The 14,983-nt window shown below is 40.7% G+C and overlaps 1 long non-coding RNA gene across 1 annotated transcript in view; it reads left to right on the top strand.

Moving 5' to 3' along the window:
• Window positions 1–8,280: 8,280 nt before the first annotated feature.
• The window catches only part of LOC142150152 (uncharacterized), a 30,556-nt gene continuing 23,853 nt past the window's right edge, over window positions 8,281–14,983 (top strand). The window contains exons 1-2 of the long non-coding RNA XR_012691049.1: window positions 8,281–8,397; window positions 11,536–11,629. This is a non-coding gene — a long non-coding RNA (uncharacterized LOC142150152). The remainder of the gene's footprint in view (window positions 8,398–11,535; window positions 11,630–14,983) is intronic.

Below are 14,983 nucleotides of genomic sequence, written 5' to 3'. Positions count from 1 at the left end.
CCTATCTAATCGCTCTTTCAGTGTTAATTACTCTGGATCCACCTCTGCCCCGCTCCCTTTATCAGTTGGAGTACCTCAAGGCTCAGTCCTAGGTCCTCTGCTATTCTCTATCTACACCACTTCTCTTGGAAAACTAATACGCTCCTTTGGATTTCAGTATCATCTCTATGGGGATGATACACAAATCATCATCATCGTCATCACCATTTATTTATATAGTGCCACTGATTCCGCAACGCTGTACAGAGAACTCATTCACATCAGTCCCTGCCCCATTGGAGTTTTCAGTCTAAATTCCCTAATACACACACACACACACACACACACACACACACACACACACAGAGACAGACTAGGGTCAATTTTGATAGGAGACAACTAACCTACCAGTATGTTTTTGGAGTGTGGGAGGAAACCGGAGCACCCGGAGGAAACCCACACAAACACAGGGAGAACATACAAACTCCACACAGATAAGGCCATGGACGGGAATTGAACTCATGACCCCAGTGCTGTGAGGCAGAAGTGCTAACCACTGAGCCTCCATGCCGCCCATCTATCTATCCTCTCCTGATCTCTCACCATCTGTGTTGTCTCATCTTACTGACTTTATTTCTCCCATTTAATCTTGGATATCTTCTTGCAAACTCAAACTCAATATTCCCCATATCGACTCTATATCTTTGCTATCTTTGGAAAATAGCCATTGGGATTGTAAGTCATCAGGATTGTGATTTGCTGTAGTCAGCAGATTTGGGATATGTTGTACATACCTTCTTACAGGTCTTTTCTAACTAGACTTTTACCCCTACAATCTATTTTGAATGTAGCTGCTAGATTAGTTTTCTTTGCAAAATATTATTTTTCTGCTGCTCCACTCTTGTGGTGGCCTTTACGTTATTGATTCCAATATAACATTATCATCATCACCAGTTATATAGTTATATAGCGCCACTAATTCCACAGCGCTGTACAGAGAACTCACTCACATCAGTCCCTGCCCCAAAGGAGCTTACAGTCTAAATTACCTAACAAAAACAAACACAGACTAAAGTCAATTTGATTGCAGCCAATTAACCTACTAGTAAGTTTTTTGGAGTGTGGGAGGAAACTGGAGCACACCCACGCAAACACAGGGAGAACATACAAACTCTGCACAGATATGGCCATTGTCGGGAATCAAACTCATGACCCCAGCACTGTGAGGCAGAAGTAGTAACCACTACGCCACCATAGTGCCCCATAACATAAGGCCACTAGTACACAAAGTCATTAACAAAATTGCACCAATATACATCTCTTCTCTCAAAATAGCTCCAAACTCGACCCCTCTGCTCTGCCAAATATCTGCACATCTCATTTGCATCCATTACCTGCTGCTTTTCCCAGTTGCAAGACTTTTCAGGTTACACCACTCTGTGAAATTCCCTCCCACATACAAGAAGACTCTCCCTAGCCTCTAAATCTTCAAGCATTCACTGAAAACATACCTCTTTAGGCAATGTTATCAAACTCCCAAATGGTATTTTTAACCTCCCTAGGCTAATCTACCTTGCTCTACACAGGTCTTTCAAAACTTACATTTGTTCTCTTTCTATGAAACAGCCTACTTATCCCCAAATCAACATTGTTGTGACTAGATCATATAGGTCCTATATGCACTTTTCTCTTTGAAATCTGCTTAGACTGTGAAGACCCCACTGGTGGCCTAATTTGATGACCATGAGCAGCCTTTAGCTATGGTGATCACAGGCAAATACACACCAGAGGGCCCCCCTGAATACATGTTTGTTAACACTAATTGCATGGAGTGGACACCAGTGTAGTAGCGTGGTGCAGTGCAGATATTGAAATTGGGTACCAGACCATCTCAGTTCAAAAAAACAGTCACTTTAGTTATACTGTTTTCCCTCCCTAATATCCGTTTTTGCGTATCAAGGATTCAAAACAGGACCCCCCTATACCTGGCTCTGGTGCATTCACATGACACTGTTGACCATGCTCTCACCAATAGTGCATCACATCATCGCATGGGGCCACCTCTCCGTGAACGTGACCACACATGCCACTGATGTCTCCCTGCTCCTTTGAGGCTAGCGCTTATCCTCCTCTAGTGCCAAATTGCAAAGCGAAATGGAATATGCTGGCACTGAATAAATTAATTATAATAATAATAACAATAATAATAATAATAATAATAATTATAATAATAGGTCAGTATTGTAAACCAGTCACCAGATTGATTATGTATTCCACACAGACATTGGATCTTTATTTGATCCTATCCAATTAGGGATTGCTTTGCATTCTTACCAGCAAAAAGCTTTTGTATGTAGAAGCTTACATTAAAATTGTCTTTTTGTGCCTCATTCAATCAAATTCTATGCATGTTAATATGTGGCATATATGGATCAATACAATGAATTAAATGGTCTATTTAATATGGAAAATTTGAATTGCACTAAAGTTTTCATTTGAAAAATCTAGTTGGTCACCTTACATTTGGGGCTTCTTCATCTAAGACATTAATAAATCTTCCTTCCCAGGAGCAAAGTTTCTATGAAAACTGTTGAAGTATTTGAAACACTGAAGCAACCGAAAAAAGCATTCCACTTAGCAAAATATTCCTTTGCCTGTCATTGTTTTATATTTTCATGTAAAAAAATATTTGACATAATGGAGCATGTATGACCTGGAAAAAATTAAGGGATCTATTGATTTATCAATTAACTCACGCCGGAACAGTGCTTCCAATAAGCAGCAGTCCTGATGAAGACTGCCTAATAATACTATACCTTTCGCTACTTGTTGATTGCAGCATGGAAATGCTATACTTCTGTGAACTGTACCAGCCTATTCACTGTGCATACACTGTGTGGGCATCAGTTACGCATACACTCATAACAATTACTGACAATGTCACGAACACGCTCCCAGCTGCCATGACTTTGGGTGTTTGCTGTATGAGGTCACACACGATTCCAGCCCTCATTCTCTCTCTCTACCTATCACACAGGTTATAGAACTACTGAATCGCCCCCAAACAGCGCTCACACCTCACACACTTCAGGTTTGCCACCACCTATTGAATACGGGCAGTGTCACGGTTGGCTTACAGGAAATTGATCCCTAGGCTCTGCTGAACATGGCTAAGCCCACCCACAGGTGCGGAGTCTAACAGGCAGGTGGTTTTCACCAGGAACCCCCGCAAGGAGGTATGGTCTTAGCTGCACCAAGTCTGCAGGTCGCGGTCCCGTGAGTGAGTGTACAGCAGAACGATGAGAGGGAGCCAGGTGAAGTGGATGGAGACGATGGAGTCCACAGATGAGTGGTATAAATACAGGCACAACAATAATATAGGCTGATGGTCAGCAGCCAATGAGTCACTAGGAGAATAGGGGCACTGTGGTATACAATAAGAGGACAGAGGCTGCCACTATGAAGTACTCTGGAGATGGTAATAGAGGTACTGGAACAGCGATAGTTCAACACGGCCGCAGGCTGAGAGCAAACTGGAGTTGTGGAGGTAACTCGTAGTAACAGCTGATGAGTCACAGAGAGAGTAGCCGCTCTGAGCGGTAGCGATGAGAGAACTGAAGCTGTCACGATGATGAACACTGGAGATGGTAATAGTAGTACTGGAGCAGCGATGGTTTAGCACAGACCACGAACTGAGAGTAGACTGGAACACAGGCAAACCACAAGGAGAACAGGAACCAGAACCACAGGCTGCAGGAAGTGAGCTTGAAGAACAGGCATCAGACAGGTGAATCCAGGAGGTTTAAATAGTGCTCCAGAAGTGCTTAGCCAATAAAAAAGAGGGAGGAGGTCCTGAAGTGCAATAGGCTTTCAACTGCACAGATCTGAATATAGTTGAATGAATGAACTGGAGAATGTCTGATGCTGGGACATGGCAGTTTCCAGATGAATGGACTGCAGGTAACGAGACATGTACTATCTGTGGGACCGGAGCGTTACAGGCAGTAGGACCCCAATATACTGTCCCACACTGGCACGCAAAGCTTCTGGTTGCTCACAGACTAGCAAGACCCACACCAGCGAACAAATGGTTAACTTGGTTGAGATATTTCTTCTTAACAGGCTAATGGATTTGTTAGAGAATCAAAGACACAACATATTAAATTATGGATTTAATATACAAAAGTACAGGGCATTCAGATATAAAAAATAATTAATAAACAATTAATAGATTGACATAACATACACAAACACAGTTTAAAATAAAAGGAATTGAATTCAGAGCATAACTTACAGATAAGTGGTATGTTCTGGCCAAGGGAAATTGGCTTGGAAGATGGACAGCTTATCAATGTAAATTGATTTCCCCAAAGTCTGACAATTTGCTGTACCTGGTCTCAGCCTTTTAAAGACACCTCTTCCTACCCCCAGCCTAATTTACTAACCAATTCTACTATGTTACCTAACTATTCTGTGGAGCGTCACACAGATCGAATTTTATTATTAATAAATCCCCTATGAACTTATCAAAAAAGAGTTATAAGCATTACATTGGTGTAAGAGTTGGATTTCGCAAACACATCCTACTACACGTTCTTTACAGCTTTTACATAATTACGTTTTTAATTTATTTAAAATTTATTTGCACACACTTACCTTAATATATACAGCACCCTCTGTTTAATATATATATAACCTTTGATTCTGATGAGGTGCAGCTTTCTTTAATACAAGAGCGCCTGATCCTATATTTGTATAGCCTTATAAATAACTGTAAGTTGTCTCTGTTCACAACAGACAGGATAGAGGGTGCAGCCTGCCAGGGATGGACAGAAGATTCCTATCCTGCTCAGTGGTAGTCATATTTCTGACGGAAGAAATACCAGCTCTGTATCCTGCTGACATGAAAATGCCAACAGACTAAATGCTGGTATTTAATTTCCCTGACACAAAGAAAATACCAGTATTTTGATTGCCGACAGTAAAAATGCCAACAGTCACAAAACCGACATTAAATCAGCAATTCCAGCGGGCCCAGCTATACAGTCGTTGGAGCCACCGGCAGTAAACAGACTTAAACAAAAAAGTTAAAAAAAGCTGGTAGCCCCCACCCCCAATCATATTAATCCTAGTGCTGCCAGTCTAGTGCGTGTCGTAGAAAAACCCAGGGGACAAAAAGCTTCGGGTCCCATCGATTCTCCTTCAACCAGCCCTTTAGCCAGTCAGGGCTGGTAGCACTATAGCAGGGGAGCCCCTCCCTAGGGGTACCTAGCTCCATGCTGACAGCACTAAGGCTCTTTCTAAACCCCTTGGTGGTGGGTGTGGGGGTAATAAATGGTTACAAATAATAGAAATGAATTAAATGCTATTTTACAGTGGTGAACTACAGGTCCAAGCAAGCCCGTGCTACCATGAGCAGTCTGGGCATGCTGGTGCATGTACTATTACAAACACCAGCACACCCATGGCTGTCAAGGCATGATGGCTCTTGGGGGACCATAAGTGCCAGCATGTCCAGATACCCAGGGCCACTGGGTCCTGTAAGTGTACCAAGCAATATGTAAATAAAATACACCCCTCGTTTAAACCACAACATGTTCCGATTAGATTATTTTGGGTATCAAGCTACCAGACAAGATTGTTTTTTGGAAAACACTTGCAATATATATATATTTCTTTAATAACAAAATTTGGATTAGAAGTTTAGAAGATTGGATCGTACAAAAGAAAGAAGAACAGAGTTGATCAGTATAAATGTTTTTTTTATTTTTTAATAAAATGTTGTGGTATTAGGGGTATTTTTTATTTACATTTTGCATTGGTGCACTACAGAGCCCAGCAGCCTTGGGTGTCAGGGCATGCTGGCATGTGTGTTTCCCCAAGTGCCAGCATACCCTGGCAGCCATGTGTATGCTGGTGCTTGTAGTACTACAAACACCAGCATGCCCAGGCTGTTCATGGCAGCCTGGGCTTGTTGGGACCTGTAGTTCAATGTAAAAGAGCGTTGCATTCATTTTTTTTTGGGGTAACCATTTATTACCCCACACCTACCGCCCAGGTGTTTGAGAAGAGCCCTAGAGAAGAGCTGTCAGCACGGGGCTGGGTACCCCTAGGGATGGGGTCCGCATTCTTTTGTGGACCCCAACTTCCTAGGGAATCCAGCCCCATACTGTCCAATCTAGAGCTGGTTATCATGGCAGGGGATCCCCGCTGGGGGTTCACCTGCTGTAGTGTCAACAGCCCCGGCTGGCTAAGGGACTCTACACTGTTTGGCCGCCCGATTTTCCTGCGACCAGCATTAGAGAGGCAGCACTAGGCTTAACATGACTGGCAAGGATGGGACACATATATTTATTTATTTTTAAGACTGTTTACTGCCGGCGGCTCCAGCAATTGTATAGCCGCTGGCATTGCCATTTTAATGCCGGCATTGTGACTGTCGGCAATCACAATACGGTATTTTATCTGTGTCAGGGAACTACCGGCATTTAGCCTATTGGTATTTTCATGTGGGCAGGATAAGTTTCGGTATTGCTTCCGTCGGGATTTTATATGAACCCCTCCTGCTGTGGTTTAACTGTATGTAAGAGTGGCTAACGCTATATTCAAATGTTGTTTTTACAGCATGTTAAATTGCCCCTACTTGTTGTTTACTCTTGAAAACAAAAGTCAAGTCAACGCCAGAGATATCTCCAGTGTTACAGGATTAAAAAAATCTATCCAATACCATATTTTGCTATAATACTCAAAAACGAACGTTTTTGCAGCATTTAAGCATACTTGCCAACTCTCCCGGATTGTCCGGGAGACTCCCGCATTTTGCGAGAGTCTCCCGGACGAGTGTGGCAATCTCCCTGATAGGAAGGGGGAAAAATTTAGTTTAAACGCCGCGATTCACCCGGAATCGCGGCGTTTAGCCCCGCCCCCACTGTAAAATGACGCGATTTGCGTCATTCCGTCACGGGGGCGGGGCCAAAATGACGTGATTTCGCAGCCCCGCCCCCTGCACGCCCATGTCCCAGCCGGCATCTCCCGGAAAAATAAAAAAAAATGTTGGCAAGTATGCATTTAAGGCGGTGATGAGCAACCTGATACACTTTGGGGGCCTCATAGTCCGGTCCTCTAACATTCAAACAATCCCTTTAATCTCTGTAAAAAACAATACATTTAATCGAAGAAAGAGACACCTATCTGTAATAACATATAATAACAAAACAGCAGGCATTTTAAACAAGTGTTACAAGCTGAAACAAACAAATCTGACAAAAAAGTAGAGATGAGCGGGCTCGGATTCCGCTAATCCGAGCCCACCCGAACAGTGCAGATCCGAACGGGATCCGAGCACTGTTCGGATATTTCCGGCGGGCAAAAAATTGAAAACGAGGCTCTGTCGTCCAAGTCTCGCGTCGAATCTTGTGAGGGGTGGGAGGGAGGGCCCAGAACAATTCCATCTTGTACCTCTTTTTTTGGCATTATGTGCTCAAGCTACCTCGGTGCAACCTTTTGGCCTAAAAACAATATTGTGAGGGTGTTCAGAATAGACTGGAAATTAGTGGAAATGATTGTTATTGAATGTTATTAAGGTTAATAATAGCGTAGAAGTGTAAAACAAACCCACAAAACTGGTTTTTAGCACTTTTTATGTTTTTTTCAAAATAAATCCGAATCCAAAACCTTAAATCCGAACCAAAACCTTTCGTCAGGTGTTTTGCAAAACAAATCCGAACCCAAAACCTCAAGCAAATCCGAATCCAAAACACAAAACACGAGACACCAAAAGTGGCCGGTGCACATCCCTACAAAAAAGTAGGAATGAGCTGGGAGCTGCAGGTAAAGGCTCACAGGCCTCGGGCCTCCTGTTGCCCAACATTGATTTAAGGGCTGCAAGTCTTTGATAGTCACTCACATGCTCAGGAGTGAGCATGAGTTTGTCTCTGCATTGGGCATTTGCTTACAGTGCAGCATTACATTTCATGCTCTCTGCCGGGTGTATGGAGCAGTGGCTCCATAGAGCAGTGCATTAAAATTTCTTTTTACCACAGAGCTAAACAATTTTTTATTTTATTTTACTTTTGATGACAATTTTGTGTCAACTAAGTTGGTACTACCGCATTATTACTTCCCACTTTTCCATACTTCCTTATTTATTGAATAAAAGTCAGCATTTCACATCTGTTGGTCTGAGTATGTGGAGAAGAGGGAGTATTTACAGAAAAATAAAGCAGTTACTTAGCTACGGTTCCTAACATCACCAGCAGGAGCATGATGGGATAGAGAACAGAAAGAAGCTTCCTGTCTCAAGCTTAGAATGAAGGGGTGTGGCTTGGACAACTAGCTTGAAAGACCCTGCTGCTTATGTAGTATTCCTTTATAAACAACTAGTGACATTAAAATTGTGGTAAAAAATCTATGGATGTGGTAAGTTTACATGTCATTTTTGTCAAGTTTCCAGGGACACATTACTGCTAAGCCTGAACATGTCTGTGGTACTGTCTAGAAGGGACTCAATGTGCTACAGTCCCTATCATGATATGTTCACTAAACTTTAATGTACTTTTATGCATTTTAAATAGCCATATTCAATAAATATTAAAAAAAGGATAGAGAGTAAGAATAAATAAAGAGGACTATATCTTATATACAGTAAAACACAATTGTACAGTACAATTAGTTAATATTTAAGAATAGGGACATGCACATAGATACAAATTTATTGCAGCCTTTTGTGTAAGTTTTACCTTGTTTACTCCTATATTTGTGCCTGGATCACCTGTATTTAGTATGCATTTGTACCTATTATTCTATTGCCCTATCACTGTGCTATACACTGCCTCCTAGTGCAGTGATGGGTAACCTGTGACACTCCAGGTGTTGTTAAACTACAAGTCCCAGCATGCTCTGCCAGCTATCAGCTAGTTATCTCCTGGCAAAGCATGCTGGGGTTTGTAGTTTCACAACACCTGGAGTGTCACAGGTTAGCCATCACTGTCCTAGTGCCTACAATAGAGCCTCTGTATAAACTCCTAAAACTAAGTGCAGAAGACCTGGTGGAAACAGATGCTGTGATTGTTAGCAACTGTAAGTGAAAAGTGGTGTTTATCCTAGTTTCCTATGTTTCTGCATCACACCTGCACATGTGCATCTAAGACCCAGTCTGGGAAAAGATAGGCAGTGATGGAAGGAGCTGGTCTGCTTCAATTAAAAAACAAAATTTTATTAAAGATGGTTTTCTATTGAGAGTAATCAAATCTACCTAGATGATGTCACACATGCAGACTTTTTGCTCTTGATGGATTGTAAAACGCTATATGCACTGTTTAGGGTCACCAGAAAAACAGCTTTAGCAAATACGTGCTTTATAGATATCTCTGCACCTGCATCTGTCACACAGGTTATTAAACAGCTCCTCTTAAACTAATCAGATTTTATGTAGACCTTCTTAAGACAGCATTCTTCTAGTCAGCAAAGAAACCCCCAAAAAACGATTTGAAATATTGATTTCTTTTTTTTCTCCCCTGGCTGTTTTTCCTGAAAATCTAGCTTTGCTATATGTATTTGTGAAGGCATTGTGTATAATGGTCTATTAGGAACCTGCTTTGAGTCTGCTTGCTTTAAATTTTTCAGTAACTTTTTTTATCCACTAAATAGAGAAAGAAGCATCTTTTTATTAACACTACCAGAATTACTGCAGAATGCATCCTCCCTTTTGGCATTCAAACAGCATTAGACAGGAAATGTGAACAGGAAAGCGAGGGTTGTGAATAAAAATAATTACTGCCATAATATGGCTAATTTGAAACAAGGGGAAAAGCATTACAGGAACAAATTGAACAACATAGGCAAATAATGTGGTCATTCAACCCAGAAGCCTCAGGTTTTATGCAAAATATGCATGTAGCAAAAATATTTGGAAATTTTTAACACTCGGGTACACTGTGCCATAGTATTTTCTCATGTCTTAAACATTTCTGAGTTTTCACCATATCTATATCAACAAAGAGGGACATCTCTGCAAAAATCCCACACATAAGCCCCTCCACAATCCATACTCCTCTTAAACAGCATACCGTAAAAATACTTGTGAATGATTCAAACAAAACATAGGATAGATATGAGACTCTGCATTGCTTCTCTCCAGATAAAGGGCCATCTGTACCGATTTTTCTCTCTGAATAATGTCTTCTCTGCATTGTTTCTCATCAGTCATGCCCCTCCTGTACTTATTATTCCCCAGGTTATGAATCCCTTGATTTTTTTTCTTTCCCAAGTCTTGCCTGACAAATTTATTCTCCTCCAGCTCATGAACTCCTGAACTGATTCTTCCCATATTATGACAGCCAATCTGAATTGATGACCACTCTGAATTGATTCTCCCCTAGGACATGACCAAACCACCTAATGTTGAATAAAGCCTCCAAATTGATTCTCCTCCACCTCATACCAGCATTTATTCCCCACTAAATAATTTGCCTTAGGCCGTCCATTATGGGGAACTCACAGAAACATGAACTCAAGCAGTACAGAAATGTAGATATCTACACTTGAGAGTCCAATACACGAATAAGCTGCCAACTGAACGCAATATTTTCTCTGCTTCGTGATCACTGTTCCATAAATGCCCCTTCATCTGAACATTAGATATTATATCTCTTCTATTAGATGGTACCAAGTCCAGCACATTTCTCCCTCTGGGTCTTCTACCACTTCTAAAAGTTAGTTGTCTTTTAAAATAGATACAAATTTGTCTTTGTTTTCTAGAACTAGTTTCATTAGCCCATGTTATATTTGTATAGTTAAAATCACCCATAAGGTAGACATTCTTTGATGCCCTTTGTATTTGTAATGATAATTGAATTTCAATACAATGATTTATGCCAAGTGGCTTATAAGAAACCCCATTCTGTACTTTACTGGTGTCATTGTCTCAGTGTATAACTTCCCAAACATATTCTACACAGATAACCTCCAACTGTGTAGGTCTTAAACAGGTTTTTATATATACCCTAACTCCTCCTTTCTTCCTAAACATGCTAGAACTTCATCAAGCCAAATCTCAATTATACCTTTTAAATACATTTTTTACCCCAGTTTCTAGTTTAAAACTTCCTCCAGCCTTCTAAACATCTGAAAACAAAGACAGAGTGCACTGACTGTGTGCACACGAATGCAGCACATGTAGACTTGCACAATCATGCATATAAGTCTGCTAGGAGGCATATGTTTTGCACCTGCTAAAGGCGCTGATGATGATGACTTATAGTACACCGGGCGCATATGTTGTTGATGTATCTCATCATACGTACATCTCTGCATATGGGCAAAAATCTTTTTCCTTCCTCTTCCTTAAAGAGAACGTTACACTTGCTTTGCGTCCAAGTCTCCATCAACCCAAGAGTTTGCTTTTGTAAAGAAGCTGATTAGCACATAGGAAGAGTCAATTCATTTATGAGTCATGGCCAGTCTGAGGAAATGCTAAACTTTGTAGGTGCATTATATAAAGCATAAACACTGTCAAATAGAAATGTTTTCGTTTCTTACATAAATGTCTATTTTCAGATTTTGGAAAACGATTCAGATGCCAAGCCATTAGACCTTAGAGGAGTGATTAAGACCATGGATAGAATCTATCTTGAGCTGAAGAAGCTCACTGGTAAATATGATTCTAACCCTTAATTGTTTCATGTGATATTCACATTTTATGAAAACAGGGAAAGAAATGTAGAACACATCAGTTTTACTCTCCAAGCCCAAAAGAATGTGTGTTTTAATTAAAATATGTTTTTTAAACATCTGCACAGTAAAGCCGAATGCATGTCCCTTACACAGTTACTTTCACACTGACCTCAGAGCATAGAGGAATACTGAGGTTTGCAGTGCACAGTTCCCCTGTAATCTGCATCCCTGCATTCAGCAAAAACTGGAACTGCATGTAGTGAATCCAGTTTTACAATAAAAAGAGAGGCAGCAGGAGGGATCATGTCACGTGCTGGGTACGTCTGCTAGCCTCTAGAAATAGCTATCAATTTTAAATACTATGAATTTAAATGATTGTCTAGTTTTAGGAAATATATGGCTTTTGGTGGGCAAATGGACAGTTTTGTATTGTAACTTTTCTGGTGTATTTTTCTAATTTTTTTGCACATAAGGACTATTGTGTTTTGGGGCTATATCGGTTAAACATGGTATGGGAACTATAATTATATGATATCTATGAACTCATGAGAATATGACATGTTAAAGGCTGAAGGCTAATTCCCTCTTTATAGTAGATATTTAAAAAAATTATACAGAAATGGTAGTTGCTCAATCGATTTATAGGTTCACAGTAGGTAATTGGAAGGGTGGGGTCATCAAGAAAGGAAGAAACAGAATAATCCTCCAGCACACTGCTGTGAATCAGTAAAAGAGCTGCTTTGTTTATAAAATGCAGAAGTGTCAGTTACACATATTTGTAAATAAGACACCTGCCCGTCACTGCTTTTCTGGTAGTAGGATGGTCCTAACTTTAAACTTTAATTGAGAGTCCCTATATTGGGTCATACATTCATGTGTTTTTAAATTGAGAGCTAACTTACCAAGAGTTACCCCCAGGAACATCCAAATAGCAATAGAGGACCAGCACTACTGATACCAAACATGCCTCTCAAACAACAATACAGATATGGTAGTTGATCAATCAATTTATAGGTTCACAACAGATGCTTGAAAGGGTGGGGTTATCAATTTTGAAAAGTTAGCCTTTCTTATCTGATCTTTAGCTAATTAATGGAGGAGGCCCTTCTGCAAAGATCCCAACTCTACTCTACTTAGGTTTATGTTTTTATTGGGTCCCCACAATGGAGGGTCCGATGCTTGAATAGTCCAAAAGCGGATTGCTATGTCTGCTCCGCCTCCAGTTGTGTTCCACTTCAGGCAACTAACTTACCAATAGCATGATAACAATATATGACAGTGCTGACATAGAGCTTGGCACGTAGCTTATTCATGTATTCGTGTACTCAATAGAAACATGAACCATAACTGAAAAAATTAAGAGGTCCTGAAGGATGGTCCTCCTTAATTCGGGTAAGGGGGTGCAAAGTAGGTAACTTTTCAAAATTTACAACTGTAGTTTAGAAATTGCACCTTAATTTTGTTTTATACTCTTTATTTAATTTGTTGCACATATTGAGCATATAAGGAGAAAAATGTATTTTGTAATTTCTGTTTTTTTGTTATTGTATTTTTGACATCATATCTTTAAGACAAGAGTATGAAATTCAGTTCCAGTGAGATACGATGTAAAAGCTGAACATTTACAGAAAATAAAATATTTGATAAATTTTTGCACTCTACGTTTACAGAAAGATTCTGTTGCAAAAATATTTTTACATGTGTGTGTTGGATCGCATTTATCTCAACTCAAAAACTGCAGGGATATATCATCATCATCATCATCATCATCATCATTTATTTATTTATATAGCGCCAACATATTCCGTAGCGCTTTAGAATTGGGGACAAACATAATAAACTAATAAACAAACTGGGTAAAACAGACAAAGAGGTGAGAAGGGCCTGCTTGCAAGCTTACAATCTATGGGACAATGGGAGATTGACACATGAGGTTAAGTCTACATTTTGCATTTTGGCCCAGCCAGACTGCAAAGGTAAAAGTGACTCATAAGCTAAATGAACCCGTCACACAACAATGTTGGTCAGGGGGTAGTTGTCTTGTGTGAAATTGTGTAACAGGCTAAAGGTAGCGAGGTTAACAGGGTGGCTGAGGAATATTATAAGCTTGTCTGAAGAGGTAGGTTTTCAGAGAATGTTTGAAAGTTTGTAGACCAGAGGAGAGTCTTACTGTGCGAGGGAGAGAATTCCATAGAGTGGGTGCAGCCCGAAAAAAGTCCTGTAACCAGGAATGGGAGGATGTAATGAGGGTGGATGAGAGACGCAGATCTTGTGTAGAACGGAGTTGCCGAGTTGGGAGATATTTTGAGATGAGAGGAGATGTATGTTGGTGCAGCTTTGTTGATGGCCTTGTAGGTTAGTAAAAGTATTTTATATCGGATTCGGTACAAAACAGGCAGCCAGTGTAGAGACATACAAAGTGATTCGATAGAGGAAGAACGATTTGCAAGAAAAATCAGACATGCCGCAGTGTGCAAAATAGATTGTAGAGGTTTGAGTCTGTTTTTGGGAAGACCAGTAAGGAGGGAATTGCAATAGTCAATGCAAGAGCTGATGAGTGCATGAATTAAGGTTTTTGCAGTGTTTTGCGTGAGATATGTGCGAATTCTGGAAATGTTCTTTAGATGTATGTAGCAGGATTTAGATATAGAGTCAATGTGGGGAACAAAGAATAGGTGTGAGTGAAGGATTACACCTAGGCAGCGAGCTTGTGGGGTGGGATTTATGGTCAAGTTATCAACAGAGATAGAAATGTCAGGTATGCTCTTGTTGGTGGGCGGGAATATGATTAACTCTGTTTTAGAAAGATTAAGTTTGAGTTGGCGAGAGGACATCCAAGATGAAATGGCAGAAAGACAGTCAGTTACACGGGACAACACAGATGTCGAGAGATCAGGAGAGGATAGATAGATTTGGGTATCACACGCATAGAGATGATACTGAAAGCCAAAGGAACTTATTAGATTTCCAAGAGAAGCGGTATAGATAGAGAACAGCAGAGGACCTAGCACTGAGCCTTGTGGTACTCCAACTAATAGGGGAAGCGGAGCAGAGGTGGCTCCAGAGAAATTAACAGTGAAAGAGCGATTAGAAAGGTAGGATGAGAACCAGGATAGAACAGTGTCTTGAAGACCTAGGGATTGCAGTGTTTGTAGGAGAAGAGAGTGGTCAACGGTGTCAAATGCAGCCGAGAGAACCAGGAGAATTAGGAGGGAGTAATGGCGTTCAGTTTTAGCAGTGATCAGATCATTGACAACCTTGGTCAACGCAGTCTCTGTGGAGTGTTGAGAACGAAAGCCAGATTGAAGAGGATCCAACAGGTTGTTAGCGG

The sequence above is a fragment of the Mixophyes fleayi genome, chromosome 4 (genome assembly GCF_038048845.1).
Source record: "Mixophyes fleayi isolate aMixFle1 chromosome 4, aMixFle1.hap1, whole genome shotgun sequence".
NCBI classification, from domain to species: domain Eukaryota; kingdom Metazoa; phylum Chordata; class Amphibia; order Anura; family Limnodynastidae; genus Mixophyes; species Mixophyes fleayi.
Note: the sequence above shows the minus strand (reverse complement) of the source record. Positions and strands in the feature narration are given on the sequence as shown.